This window comes from Bufo gargarizans, chromosome 5 (genome assembly GCF_014858855.1).
Source record: "Bufo gargarizans isolate SCDJY-AF-19 chromosome 5, ASM1485885v1, whole genome shotgun sequence".
NCBI classification, from domain to species: Eukaryota; Metazoa; Chordata; class Amphibia; order Anura; family Bufonidae; genus Bufo; species Bufo gargarizans.
In genome coordinates, this window is record NC_058084.1 from 418734279 (window position 1) to 418748136 (window position 13858).

General features: G+C 41.9%; 1 protein-coding gene across 1 annotated transcript in view; it reads right to left on the bottom strand.

Moving 5' to 3' along the window:
* Positions 1-13858, bottom strand: part of PTPRN2 (protein tyrosine phosphatase receptor type N2) — a 1552619-nt gene that overhangs the window by 588916 nt on the left and 949845 nt on the right. The gene's annotated exons all lie outside the window — the stretch shown is intronic.

The window sequence follows — 13858 nt, forward strand, 5'->3', positions numbered from 1 at the left end:
TCCGTCCATCCGGTTCAGTCTGTTATCCTTTAAGCTGATCTAGAGGAAGGCAAAAAACCCTGTGAGGTAGAAGTGAATTTTCCTCATTTAAGGGGGAAAAATTCCTTCCCGACTCCTATCAGGCAATCAGAATAACTCCCTGGATCAACGACCCCTCTCTAGTAGCTATAGCCTGTAATATTATTACACTCCAGAAATACATCCAGGCCCCTCTTGAACTCTTTTTAGTGAGTTCACCATCACCACCTCCTCAGGCAGAGAGTTCCATAGTCTCACTGCTCTTACCGTAAAGAATCCTCTGCTATGTTTGTGTAGATTTTATTTTATGTTACTTAGTGGTGCAAACTCTGTGGCCCAAAGGGCACATGTGGGTCACCATGCTATTTTATGCGCCCCCTGACCATCACGACAAAGGCATGCCTCTCTGTACAGTTCAGAAGTACACGTCTGTCATAAAAGACAACCACATCCGACTTTCTAGAGCCGGTCTTGGAAGATACATGTGGCTGACACTATTATGGGGGCACAATGTAGCTGGCAATGTTACAGGGACAATAATACCTGATAGTTGAGATTTCCTTCTCCCACATATTGGGAGAATGAGGGTCCCTGTATGGCCCTATAAAGAGAAGGAGATGAGGCGGAGAGGTGGCCATACATGCATGCTGCTCCTAATATTGTAGCTTATGGGATTTGGGCAATGCTCATGTTTCCATTGTTCTGCCAAGCCAAAATTAAACCTCCACCTATTCAGACATTTAAGGCATTTAAACATGAATGTCTCACATGGTTATACCCCTTCATATTGTACTGTGGCCCATGAGACTGGTACAAACTGACAACGTGGCCCTTAGACCAGAGACAGCTAAGCACTGCTGTCCTGATCTATCCTATCCATCAGTGTCTGGTCAGTGGGGGTCTGAGCCCGGCAACGTTGTGTACTTTTCTTTGACTATTTGCCTTTATTTTTTTTTGTCCTGAGAAACGACACACATAGGAGTGTTGGTCTAATGGGAAATCCAGCTTAGCCCATTAAAGTGACTGGGCTCAGCAAGGCTAAGCTGTACAGATCTAAGGGGACCCCCATCAATCATAAATTGATGCCTTATTCTAAGGATAGGCCTTTATTGCAAAATCCTCAAAAATGTATTAAATTTAATGAAAGAATAAAGTAATTGAAAACCAAATATTCCTAGAATCATGGTTCTCGCTTGTGGACATGTCCCTGCTGAAGCCAGTTTTCGGCTGCAGCAGAGCAAGTGACCATGTCTATGCCTGACTGGAAGATGGGCAAATAGAAGCCAGCATGCAGGACCAGAGCAGTGGAGAACAGGTAAGCATGAATCTTTCCATAGTGGAGGTAAGTTTCAACCATTACTTAAAAGTTAGTTATTCCCGGAAAATCCCTTTTGATGAACTTGTCCTTTAAGATAATGTAGTAGATTCACCAGCATTGGGGAGTCGTGCCAAATGACAAGTAGTGATGAGCGGCGTATGCAATATTCGTTTTCGTGATATTTCACAAATTTTTCGCATCATATGCAATATTAATTTTCGCGATATTTCACTAATTTTTCGCATCATATTCGCAATAAATTCACAAATTCTAGAATTTGTGATCTCCAGTCATTATTTTTGCGATTGCGCAAATGGGCTCTAATGATGCGCATATTTTTTGCGCAATGCATGCAACTTCACATTTTATCAGGTCTGAGTAGATATTACTGATTGGTGCGCTAAGTATTGTTGTGACATCACAGCACTATGTCTGTAGCATGTATGTATGGACAGCAGAGAAACAGTAATTCCTATCACACTACCTAACACCCTGCACTGGAACCTATCAGCTACCCTATATCAGGATATAACCTACACTGACTATCTCCCACTAACTATCTGTATTATATATATATACAGTATATGAGCTAACTATCTAATGTAATTGGATAAGGAATAGGATCTAAATGGAAGCACAGAGCACAGCAATGTCACTGCTGTCTCTCAGAACTGCAAAAAAACTGCAGAAAATGGCTGCTGGGGAGTTTCTTATATAGTAAGGGGTAGGCAACTTTCCTATTGGTTGCTAGGGATGTTGCTAAGCTCTGACAGACATTGCAGCCTTCTCATTGGCCCACAAGTAAGAAGGGAGGTTACTGATGAAAAAAAAATCGAGAATATTTGTGATTACGAATATATAGCACTATATTCTATATCTTTGCAATTTCTCGAAGTGTCAATATTCGTGATAAAAATTTGCGATTAGAATATTCGCGATCAACACTAATGACAAGTACAGTTCGGCTATTCTGTATATACTTGTCTGGTACTAAAACTATTTGGGTATAACTGTCCCCTGTTACATCACTAGGTATAATTCATTGTCACACGGTAGGCATTGACATTAATATCAGCAATTATACTGCGGTATCGAGGCTTTTACGAAGAAAAGGGCAGCACTAATAAAGAAGAGTACTGCACGAACTCAGAAGATTTTGCTGCCTATTCCCATCCAAACATCTCCTGTTGCTTAAGGAGGAAATTTCACCATCGTTTAAAAGGTCATTATACATCATTTATTAAGATGAAATAAATAATGAACTGCAAAAGACTGAAATCTTGCTGCTTGTGTTTTGTCTGCCTGGATCTAATTAGCGGTGATCGCCAGATTAAATAAATTAAAACATTTGAAGAAAAATCCATTTACTATTAATAATAATGGTACACAACATTTCTGAAGAACTGAGGGCCAGATTTATCATGACTCTGACAGCTCACTCCACTTTCACATGTTGCTAAAGTCAGTTTTAGCCAAGTCAGATTTATGATCGGCCCTTTAAGACTGTGATAAATGTGGTTTGACGGTAGCAGTTTATCCTTCAGTAAGCAGCTTTACAAAAGTCGCACATCTTTACGAAAAGTCGCATGTTCTTGTAAAAAGTCGCATAAGATAAGCATCGTCCGCACTGGAGTGATTTTGCGAATTTTTTTGCGACTTTTTAAATTGTTGCAATAGTAAATCTGTCTAGAGATTCATTAACATAAGAAAACACGCCACTTTCAGAAAACTGGCGAGCATAGTGCAGAGCCAATAAAAGTCACAAAATGTTGCGCAGTTTAAGCGATTGAGCAAAAAGTTTAGACTTTTTCACTCCATTATTCTGACTTGAGCTAATGATAAATCTGGCCCTGAGTTTCTTAAAGGGGTTGTCTCATCACAGACAATGGGGGTATATCGCTAGGATATGCCCCCATAGTCTTATAGGTGCGGGTCCCACCACTGGGACCCGCACCTATATCGAGAACGGAGCCCCAAAAGTGGTGGAGGGCGCACTGCGCATGCGCAGCCACCCTCCAGTCCGTAGGACCCATAGAAGTGAATGAGAACAGTGGCCGGTCATGCGTTCCCATTCACTTCTCTGGGGAGACGGCTTGGTGGTGGCCGGACCGGAGTCCTCCAGCCACCACCCTGCAGGGCTCTATTCCCGATATAGGTGCGGGTCCCAGCAGTGGGACCCGCATCTATCAAACTATGCCCCCATTGTCTGTGATGAGACAACCCCTTTAAATGCTATGAACTCCTCTGAATGCACTTTTTATTATTTCATTGTACTATATTGTACTGTATTATGGCATTGGAAAAAAAAAAACATTTTCCAATAGATCTATTTAAAAAAAAAAAGTTGCAGCTCCCAATGCACGGAACGGGCGGCACACGTTCATGCGCATGAGCCCTTAAGCTGAATTCTTATCGTTTTCTTATCAAATTCAGCTTACATTATAAACTTTTTGGGACATTTTCAATACTTTTGGAGCATTTTTTGAGGTTCTTGTTTTTGTTTTTTTTCCAAAGTGCAGCATACTCTAGGTGAGTGGTCCTCTGTAATACAGAACCATAGGGGAGCCATGTATAGTTGTACAGCTTTTTACTCTGTGCATGAGCCCTACACAGAATCTCATCCAGGGAAATAAAACGTGTGACGAATTCTGAAGATAACACATAATGATCATTGTAAATAAAATCATGTCATGCATTACCCCATTAAAAGGGGACATTTATCCAAAATGGTGTAAAGGAAAACTGGCTTAGTTGCTCATAGCAACCAATCAGATTCCACCTTTCATTTTTCAGACCTCCTTTTGAAAATGAAAGGTGGATTCTGATTGGTTGCTATGAGCAACTAAGCCAGTTCTACGTTACACCAGTTTTGATAAATCTTCCCCAAAGCGTTAACAAAGCGGCCCTTTTAGTGACCTAGCTGCGGCCATCAGAGACGGCTTGTTAATTATAATGTACTTATGGGTTCCATATCGGCCAATTTGGTAGCTGCTTGCTCCTCTCCAGCTGCTTACTAAGTGGCACATGTCAATCTAAACACTTTTTAACTGGACTTGTAGCTAGAACTTGGTGACCGCCGAGTGCAGCCTGGAGGCTTTTCTGAAGGGATGTGGAGTTATTTTAGGCAGAAGGCTACAGAGATCTCTGTTCTGCGTTACCTGTGACAGTGACTGACATACAGAAAGATATGGAGAAGACATAATTATCCAAGGTATTTCGGTTAATTTCATCCACATGGCTCATGACAATTGATCAGGTGGATAGACGAGCATTGCTTTATGTACGGTTCCGAACCCCCCCTTCCGTAGAATTATTATTTCTGTCTCCACTACTTCCAATTACCATCCTGCAATATTTTCTTCCTGCAGCGTGTCTAGCTGAGCAGATTAGCATAGATCCCTTATACTGACAGCTGTGACCTTCCCCCCAAGACAACACTTGTCAGAATGTTAGAAGCCATTACCTGGCTGCTGTGGAAAGGCAGCGCCGCCATCCCCCTATAAATAACAGCTGCCAATGCCCCCCATACTTTCTATTCAATATGTCACATTTATAATATAGGCAAAAAAATATATACAACGTTCGAGCATCGAACCATTATTCTACCTGAATGAACATAGACATGATGGACACAAAATGTGCAAATCTAGCTCCAGCAGGAACCCAGACAGGTATCACTATGCGTTCCACCTGCCGACTATGTGAGTTTCCTACTTCCGGTTTCCTGTCATGTTTCGTCCTGCATGTTTCTACATTGCGTACAATATCCTGCTGCACAGGTGAATGTGATTTTACTTTACTTACTACCCTACATAATGTGATGCCCCAACATTTGGCTCTTTGGAAGCCGGATTGCTCCGGCGATCCGCGTTGGGCGCTTTCTCATTTTTTCAGGTCCACTGTACCAGTGTATACAATTTTTTAATGTGTCTGTTGGTGTGTCTAATAAACTTTATATATATATTTTTGATATTGACTTATTGTCGGATGTGAATTTATGGGGTGGTTCTGGTGACTCTCTCTTGGGTCAGGTGATATTGTTTCAGGTATCACTAAGGCCTCATGCACACAACAGTTGTGTGTTTTGCGGTCCGCAAATTGCGGATTCCCCAAAACACGGATGGCGTCCGTGTGCATTCCGCAATTTGCGGAACGGCATGGACAGCCATTGATATAACTGCCTATTCTTGTCCGCAAAACGGACAAGAATAGGACAGGTTATATTTTTCTTGCGGACCACGGAACAGAGTGCTGTCCGCATCTTTTGCGGCCCCATTGAAGTGAATGGGTCCGCATCCAAGCCGCAAAAACTGCGACTCGGATGCGGACCAATACAACGGTCGTGTGCTTGAGGCCTAAGACTGCGTTTACAGCAAGTAAAAAAAAATAAAACATAAAAGCAACAAAAACAGTATTACATGCGGTTTTGAGAAGGGTGAAATCCACAAAAATAATCTTCTGTATTTCAAATCCGCAATACCACAGCTTTTCTACTACATTTAAAAAAAAATATTGGCGTTCTTATCCACTTTGCTGGTACTGTACGACGCTGAAGATGCAGCTGCATGAAAATCCATGATGGTAAATCCGCAGCTAATGTGTGGCCTAAGGCCATACGGGATGAGTCAGGGTCTGTTCAGAGAAAAACGGATGGTTTTGTGCGCAAGTTCAATAAGTTTTGTCTGCGACTGTGTTCAGCGTTTCCATTTTTTCAGCACGGGTGCAATCAGTTTTGATGTGTTTTTCACACACATGAAGAAAAACTGAAGAATAACAATTTACTGTAGTGTACATCTTCTAGCAACCATCAGTTAAAAGGGCTTTGCCTCCAGATTCCTTCAGTTTTTCACACAGGTCCAGTCATGACGTCACTGCTCGCGTGATCACTTGGTGAGGTCATCACGCTGACCACAGGTCCTTTGGTGGGTTTTCTTCAATCAAGACGGGAGAAGATGGCCTCTTTCCAATCAAGTGGATGAGATGAGTATAATTTTTTTTAAACCCCTGATTGACTCCTGAGCAGCTGAACGCAGCATCTGAGGGGTTAAATGACATCATTGCGCCGGCTCCATACAAGGGCAAGCAATTCGTAGTAATTGATAACTAATTTAATTTCTTGTCGAAGTTCAACAAAGCAGCCGAATTCGCTCATCTCTAGCTGTATTACATCAACAGATTATCTGACCAATAGTTGGCGGGTATAACAAAAGATCTGTGTGTGTAAACGGCCATCTGACTGGTCAGAAGATCTGTCAGACAATATGTTGGTGTCATACAGCCCTTAGGCTAGGTTGATGCGTGACAGTTTTTATTCCGTCATAGTTTTTGACACATTTTTTGATGCAGTTGACGTGGCTTTTGATCCTGGCTATGTCAATGGGAAGATTTGATGTAGAGTCGATGTGTGTTTTTTGAAACCAGTAGGGGAAAATTGATTTGCAAGTGTTTTCGGAACCCCAACCAAAATCCACAGAACAAAAAAGAACATACCCGTACCATTCCCCTTGTCTGTCACCGACATCACTAACTAGACAATAGAGAGAGTGTGTAGGGACACCTAGTTGTCAATTTCAAAATTTAGAGTAGGAATATCAGAGGAATGACACAACGCAGAGTCATAGGATGTTCCACAATTGTTATATTATGGGGAAAGCAAGTACGGAATGTCCTATCCTTTGTGGAGCGGAGACATGGATCAGAAGCGCTTCCGTGGTCTTTCAGGTCTGTGTCTCCGCACCACAAAAGATAGGACAGGTCCTATCTTTTGCCGTATCTTGCGGCTCGTGGACCCATTCAAGTCAATAGGTTTGTACCACAATACGGGATTCACACGGCTAGTGCCCCTGGCGTTTGTTTGAATGGGCCCTTACTGATCCATTTCTTCATTCAGGAGAAAAAGTACTTTTAATCCATATGCAAATGAGCTGTTAAGTGCATTGAGGGCGGGCCCAAGCCACTCTGTGCACTCCTGCTTCTCCTTCTAGATTAACACCTAGACTGTACTTGAATATTGACTACACAATATTTTATGGATGAGAGCCGTCCAATTTTGGAGATCCGATTGCATTTACAGGACTTAAACAAGTAACTGTTTCTAATTTTTAGATGTTACAAAAACTGAAGTTGTCTGAAGGTTTTTTTCTGGCGTTTTTGAGGGGTTGGTGGTTTTTGGCAGTTGGCTTTTTCTGCAGTATTTTTAGGCAAAAAGCAACAGCTCCAGTCTATAGCAGAAATAAAAAAACACCCGAAAAAAGAAAACCTATTGAAAAACAATGTATGACTGTAAAACTGACACCCATTAAAAGGTTTTTAAAAACAGCACAGACTTTTGGGATTGTTTTTACAAACCAAAAAAGCTTAAAAAAATTTATAAATCCACTTATGCCTCTTTTTGCTGTAGAAAAGTCTCAGATACACCAGATTTGTGACTTTTCAATGCCTTTGTGACTTTTCTAGTCTCAATCTGCATTTTATGCCGCCCTTGCCAAATATACTAAAAGGTGCAGTGCCACCAGCCAAGGCAAATTCATTATTATTTACTCCAGAAACTGCCGTGAATAATGACTGAAATCTACAGCAGCTCCAAAATGCCGTAGATTTCATTCCGGTGCACGGACTGCCAGAGGAGGAAGGCCATTTATGAAGAAGTTTGTGCGTCATCATAAATTATATGCCTCCTCCGGCAGCGCAGGCTTTATATAGGGCGGCACAGCACACATCTACCTTGAGAAATCAGGGCCTGTGTGTGTGGGCATCCTTAGGCTGGTGCTAGACCGCCGTAATATGGCTGCATTCTAGCGTCCATGCTACAGCGCCAAGACTTCAAACCACACGCCGCAATGAACCAGGTTCTATAGAAATCTAAGTTCGGTTCAAAGGTGAGTGATTGTGAATTTCGCCTTTGCTGTGCTACCAGGGAGCGAGATGAACATGTGTTGAGTGGATTGCCATGTAGTAAATTATTCTTGTAATGACAAGTCAGTGATATTGATCTCCTGGGCAGCAGACTGACTGGATTAATTGACCTATTTGTCATCTGCCTATCCTGTTACTAAAGATCAATTTTTTTAATTTTATTTTTCTAAATTAAGATCACATAGAAAACAGAATAGTATAATAAAATTACCACTTCACTTTAGGTAACATGCTGTAGGTAATGAGGCCTCTGAAAAAAATCAATCTAGTATAAAGGATAGCCATGGGGGAACGACAGAAAGGACAGTATGCGCTGACACCTTACACTGGTGATCTGTTGACCATTGCAGTAGGTTTTCCATCCTGAGGTACACGGTCAAAGCATTTAAAGCGGCTCTGTCACCAGGATCAACCCTATTAAACCAGACATACTGACTGGTAGGGCTCATCATGCTGAATAAAACCATACCTTCCTTTTGTCTGTACGTTAAACGGCTGCAGAGAAATTTGCGTTTTTATTCATATGTAAATAAGCAATTTGAGCACTCAGAGGCGGGACTGAATCCTCTGAGCACTGCTATGTAACACCCCCTGTGCTCTGCACACGCCCCCTCCGCTTGACTGGCAGGGCTAGGGGGGCGTGTGCAGAGCACAGGGGGTGTTACATAGCAGTGCTCAGATTATTCAGTCCCGCCTCTGAGTGCTCGAATTGCTCATTTCTCTGCAAACGTTTAACATGCAGACAAAATAATGGTACAGTTTAATCAGCATGATGAGCCCTACCAGCCAGTATGTCTGGTTTAATGGGGTTGATCCTGGTGACAGAGCTTCTTTAAAGGCTATCAACACTTTTGGGGGCAATTTTTTCATTATGAAATTCTATATATCTTGTGCTAAATATTTACAATTAGTCTTTATTAAAAATGTTCTTTTTTTTCTACAGCTTTCAGTTTCACTGCATCGGCAGACTGTTCCTTCTCCTAAGGCCTCATGCACACGACTGTTGTGTGCATCTGTGGCCGTTGTGCCGTTTTCCGTTTTTTTTTCGTGGACCCATTGACTTTCAATGGGTCCATGGAAAAATCGTAAAATGCACCGTTTGGCAGCCACATCCGTAATCCGTGTTTCCTGGCCGTGAAAAAAATATGACCTGTCCTATTTTTTTTACGGCCAGCGGTTCACGGACCCATTCAAGTCAATGGGTCCGTGAAAAATCACGGATGCACACAAGATTGTCACCCGTGTCCGTGATCTGTGTCCGTGATCCGTGTCCGTTTTTTCCTATAATTTCAAAGGCAAACTTGATTTTTTTTTCATTTTTCATGTCCGTGGATACTCCAAAAATCAAGGAAGACGCACGGAAGAAAAAACGGACACGGATCACGGAACAACGGAAACCGCTTTTGCGGACCGCAAAAAAAAACGTCCGTGTGCATGAGGCCTTAGTGAAACGTATCAGAGCTGCTCGAAAGGCTTGGACTGTACCCTTTTCTCTAGTTCCCTGACAGCTCATATTCTTATCAGTTTGATTATCATTTAGCTTGTATGTTTATGAGCTGGTAAGAAAATAAAGATACAAACTACGGATCAAGCCTTCAGATCAGCTTTCTGATGGAATTCACCGAGAAGGAGGAGCAACTGTCTGCTGATGTGGTGAAACCGATGGTTGTAGAAGACAAAATGCTGAAAATATTTAATAAAGACCAATTGGAAAAATACATTTTAGCCCAAGATAACTAGTGCAATGCAATAATAAAAATAAATACCCGAAAAGTGCCCATATTCTTACACTGGCAAGTTAAGCAAAGGGAAATGCAGTAATTTATCACAAGTTTTTGCTAAATTCACACTATCGTTAAGATATCAAGGAGTCTGTGCCAGTAGGCTCTCAGCTGGGCAAAAACCACTGCATGCAGCAGTATTTGTCCATCCAAAAATTACTCACATTATAGGGTACGGCAGCTCAGTTCCCAATAACTTAAATAGCTGCAGTACCCGAGAATGGCCACTACACAATGTATGGAGCTGTGGTGTTATCAAACTGGTGTAAAGGAAAACTGGCTTAGTTGCCCATAACAACCAATCAGATTTCACTTTTCATTTTCCAAAGGAGCTCTGAAAAATGAAAGGTGGAATCTGATTGGTTGCTATGGGCAACTAAGCCAGTTTTCCTTTACACCAGTTTTAAAAATAATTTATTTACTTCTGGAACCTGCGTCTTTCGCTAACGGGTGATTAGTAGGGGTGCTGGGTGTTGGACCCCCAGTGGTTTCATAAAGATGACTTATCCTATGGATAGATCATCGGTATGTTGGCCCCAGAAAACCCCTTTAAGATATTCAGGAATCAATCAGGAATGTACTTTAATGACAAACCATTTAGTCGCAATTACAATTTAAATCTTGAATGCATCTTCCACCAAAGCAGAACTTGTCATTAGTTAGTCATTCTGACTCTATTCCTCTTTGACCTTGGTTGCTATGAAGCAGACTAAATATGTGAGGGCTTTTGCTTACCAGAGCTAGAATGTGACATTGCCAGATCACAATGGTCCTGGAGAGATCTGGCAGCTCACTTACTATAGTAGTGCAGGGTTTGAGGAACACACTGATAAGAATGTGAGTGCCTTTAAGGACAGGGACTGATGTGAGCGAGCACAACCTGTACACACTGATATGCTGGTGCTATAGAACGAACAGAAATAAATACTAATTTGCATGTAAACAATGAATTCTATAGCATTCACATGGAAATTAGCCCGTGTGCTCTGGCATCTGCACCACTGGTGGTTTCTAAGGAGCTACCATGGCATTTTTTAAAAAGTAAAGGAAACCCTCTCAAAAGTGAAGCTGAAAGGATACACAAAGCACAATGGGCATTCTGGCATGACGAGTCTGTCGAGCTGTCATTCACTGTCTATTTACTTCATTTTCCTGTTAATACATAGCCTTTCATATACATCACGGTGCTATTTTAAAGCTACATTTTCTGCAAGAGTAAATGTCAAGACTTTGTAATAATTCTGACGGGTACAAAGAAATAAGGTCAGAAAAATTCACATTTCATATGCAATGACCCATGAGGAACAGGAGTGGAGGATGGGAATGGCAGTTGCACAGTGTCACAGTTACAATCATGCGGGTGGTCAGCGTATGGTGTAAGAGTCAGAAAACTAGGCCAGATGTAGCAGAACAAATGTCTCTTTTACTTAAGTGCAAAATGGGAGTTGTAGTACACCCAACAATAATGAAGCACAGTTCTGATTGTACATGGTGCAAATCCTTTTCCCAGCTAGTGAGTTATGGAGCCTGGCATGGTAGCAAATAATGGTGCTATCCTGTTAAAGTCTCTCTCCCTAGAATCTCTGGCTAGTAACTGTATTCAGGCAATTATGGCTGTAGTATTCACTGTGGGATACAGGTCTTTAGAGGCACCTGTGGCCAGGACGTGGTTAAGTGTGACAGGTGTCTTAACTGAAATCCCTGGTAAGCTGTAGTAGCAGGTTACCATGCTGACTCCTATGCTTGGCTATGCAGATTCTAAGGAGGTGATTTACTATTCTGAAATATGCATAAATTAGGGGTATTTCAGGCGCAGATGGTTAGTTGTGTCAGTATCTGCAACTTCGTCTCACTCACGGCAGGTCTAAAATTGTGGGGGTGACGTGGGCCAGGAAGGGGGATGAGCTGGCAGGCCCATCTCATTCACCATTTTCTACTCTTGTTTCAGGCGCAAAAAAAAGGTCTAAATGTAAGACAGCAGAACCACCGCCAGCACAGAGCGTTATTAAGACTGGCATCTAAAACGCGCTGGTCTTAATAAATGTGCCCCTAAGTGCTTTCCCTCTCACTTTCTTGCTTGCTATAGCAGAAGCAATAACTTTCACAGAGATCGGTTAGTCTCTGCATCCTGAGGCCTAAGGAAAAGGAGTACATGGACTTGCTTTCTCCCTCCTCACATACTCACTCTAGTCTACTCTCTCTTTCATCAGAAAGTAGGACCTGCCCACTCCTGCCCCCCTGAATAGGATGGAACAGGGTGCTTAACCCTTTCCCTGCCAACCATACCAGGCCATGCTGGGTGTACATAATATTAAATAACATAACATTACATGATCAAAAAACAAACCTATTTGCAGATAACCTCGCACTAGGGTACTTACTGTATGCCATTTTCTTTTCAACAAAACATCTTCGCTGCAAAATTATATTTAAAGGGACATTTCCATAATTATTTAAATTTTCGATGTCATTTTTTTTTTATTAACAAATATGTGGATTGTTTTTGGTGATGTATTCTCCATGTATTCTGCATTCTGTCCTGGCACTTCCTCTTTACTTGGAGTTTTAGCACAGCAAACAGCCTCTTTTAACTCCATCAGTCAGACCATCACTCCAGAGAGAGAGAGTGTCATGGACGTACTGAGATATACGGACGTCCCTGCGACAGTGAGTGTCAGGAGATCTTTGAGACTGGCAACACGTTTGATTTGACAGGTTTACCTTGTGGATCAATAGGCGCCTGTGTTGTTTCTGTTACTGGCCACACCCTAACTTCCAGGTGTTGCTATTGTGATCATTTAGCTTTTCCTATTTATAGTTGTTTCTCCCACAATTCTGTGCGGTTTATAGCTTCAGTTGGACCTGTGGATAGCTGGTGTTTGGATCTCGGCTGAGTTCCTGGTGCTGCCATAGCTTCTTGGAAGTTAAGTGTTACATTTCCCTTTTGTATTTTATTTTGGCTTTTTTGTGTGTTGCATTTCCTTGTTGTTTTGTATTAGGCCTCAGGAAGACTCCCGTTCATCCTTCCTTTTGGAGGAACAGGTTGTCTCATTCCTGTCATTAGTACCAGGGTCCTTTAGGGTTAGATAGGACTTTAGCTATTCCTGTGTATGAACTCACCTACCTTTGGGGTCTGTTGATACTAGTAGCCAGTCAGGGCTTTGGTTAGGGTTTTCATTAGGAGGTGTCCATCTTCCTTCCCTAGTTTTCAGGCCATATTTCCTTTTCCCTTTCCCTTCTATGTTTGGTGTGGGGTTTCCCTCCCACATTAGAGCGCAAAAGAGAGCTCCTTAAAGTGACTCAATTAGAGCATCACACATTACCCCAATCAATGAAAGGCAAGATTTTTTCTCTAGGCCTATCAAGAGAACAATAGGGCTATCATACAGAAGGAATGAAAGGAGGACATACAGACTGAGGCAATGGGAAGGCTGCATAGGGCACTAGACTTCCTCCAGTTTTCAGGCAAAATAGCATTCAAAGAAAGCGCACTTAGGATGAACCCCATATTTCTCAAACATCCCTACCATTTTTTTCTGACCAAAAACAACATTCATTGGTTACAGAAAAAAAGAACAAATTCCTAAAGGCTCCTAAGATCTAACGTCATTACTGTATATACTACATGACTGCAGATGGGACAGTAACTATAGGGAATGCATGTATTGTTAGTTGCACCCAGGCCCTGTAGCTGGAGGTTGCCCTATGCTGATTCTGCACTGGAGAACGTAACTTTATATTATGACCCTTATTCCAAGAATGGAAGGTCCACTTTGCTAACAAAAAGCTAATCCAGCAAATGAAATCCGTCAGATCCTTCCACATG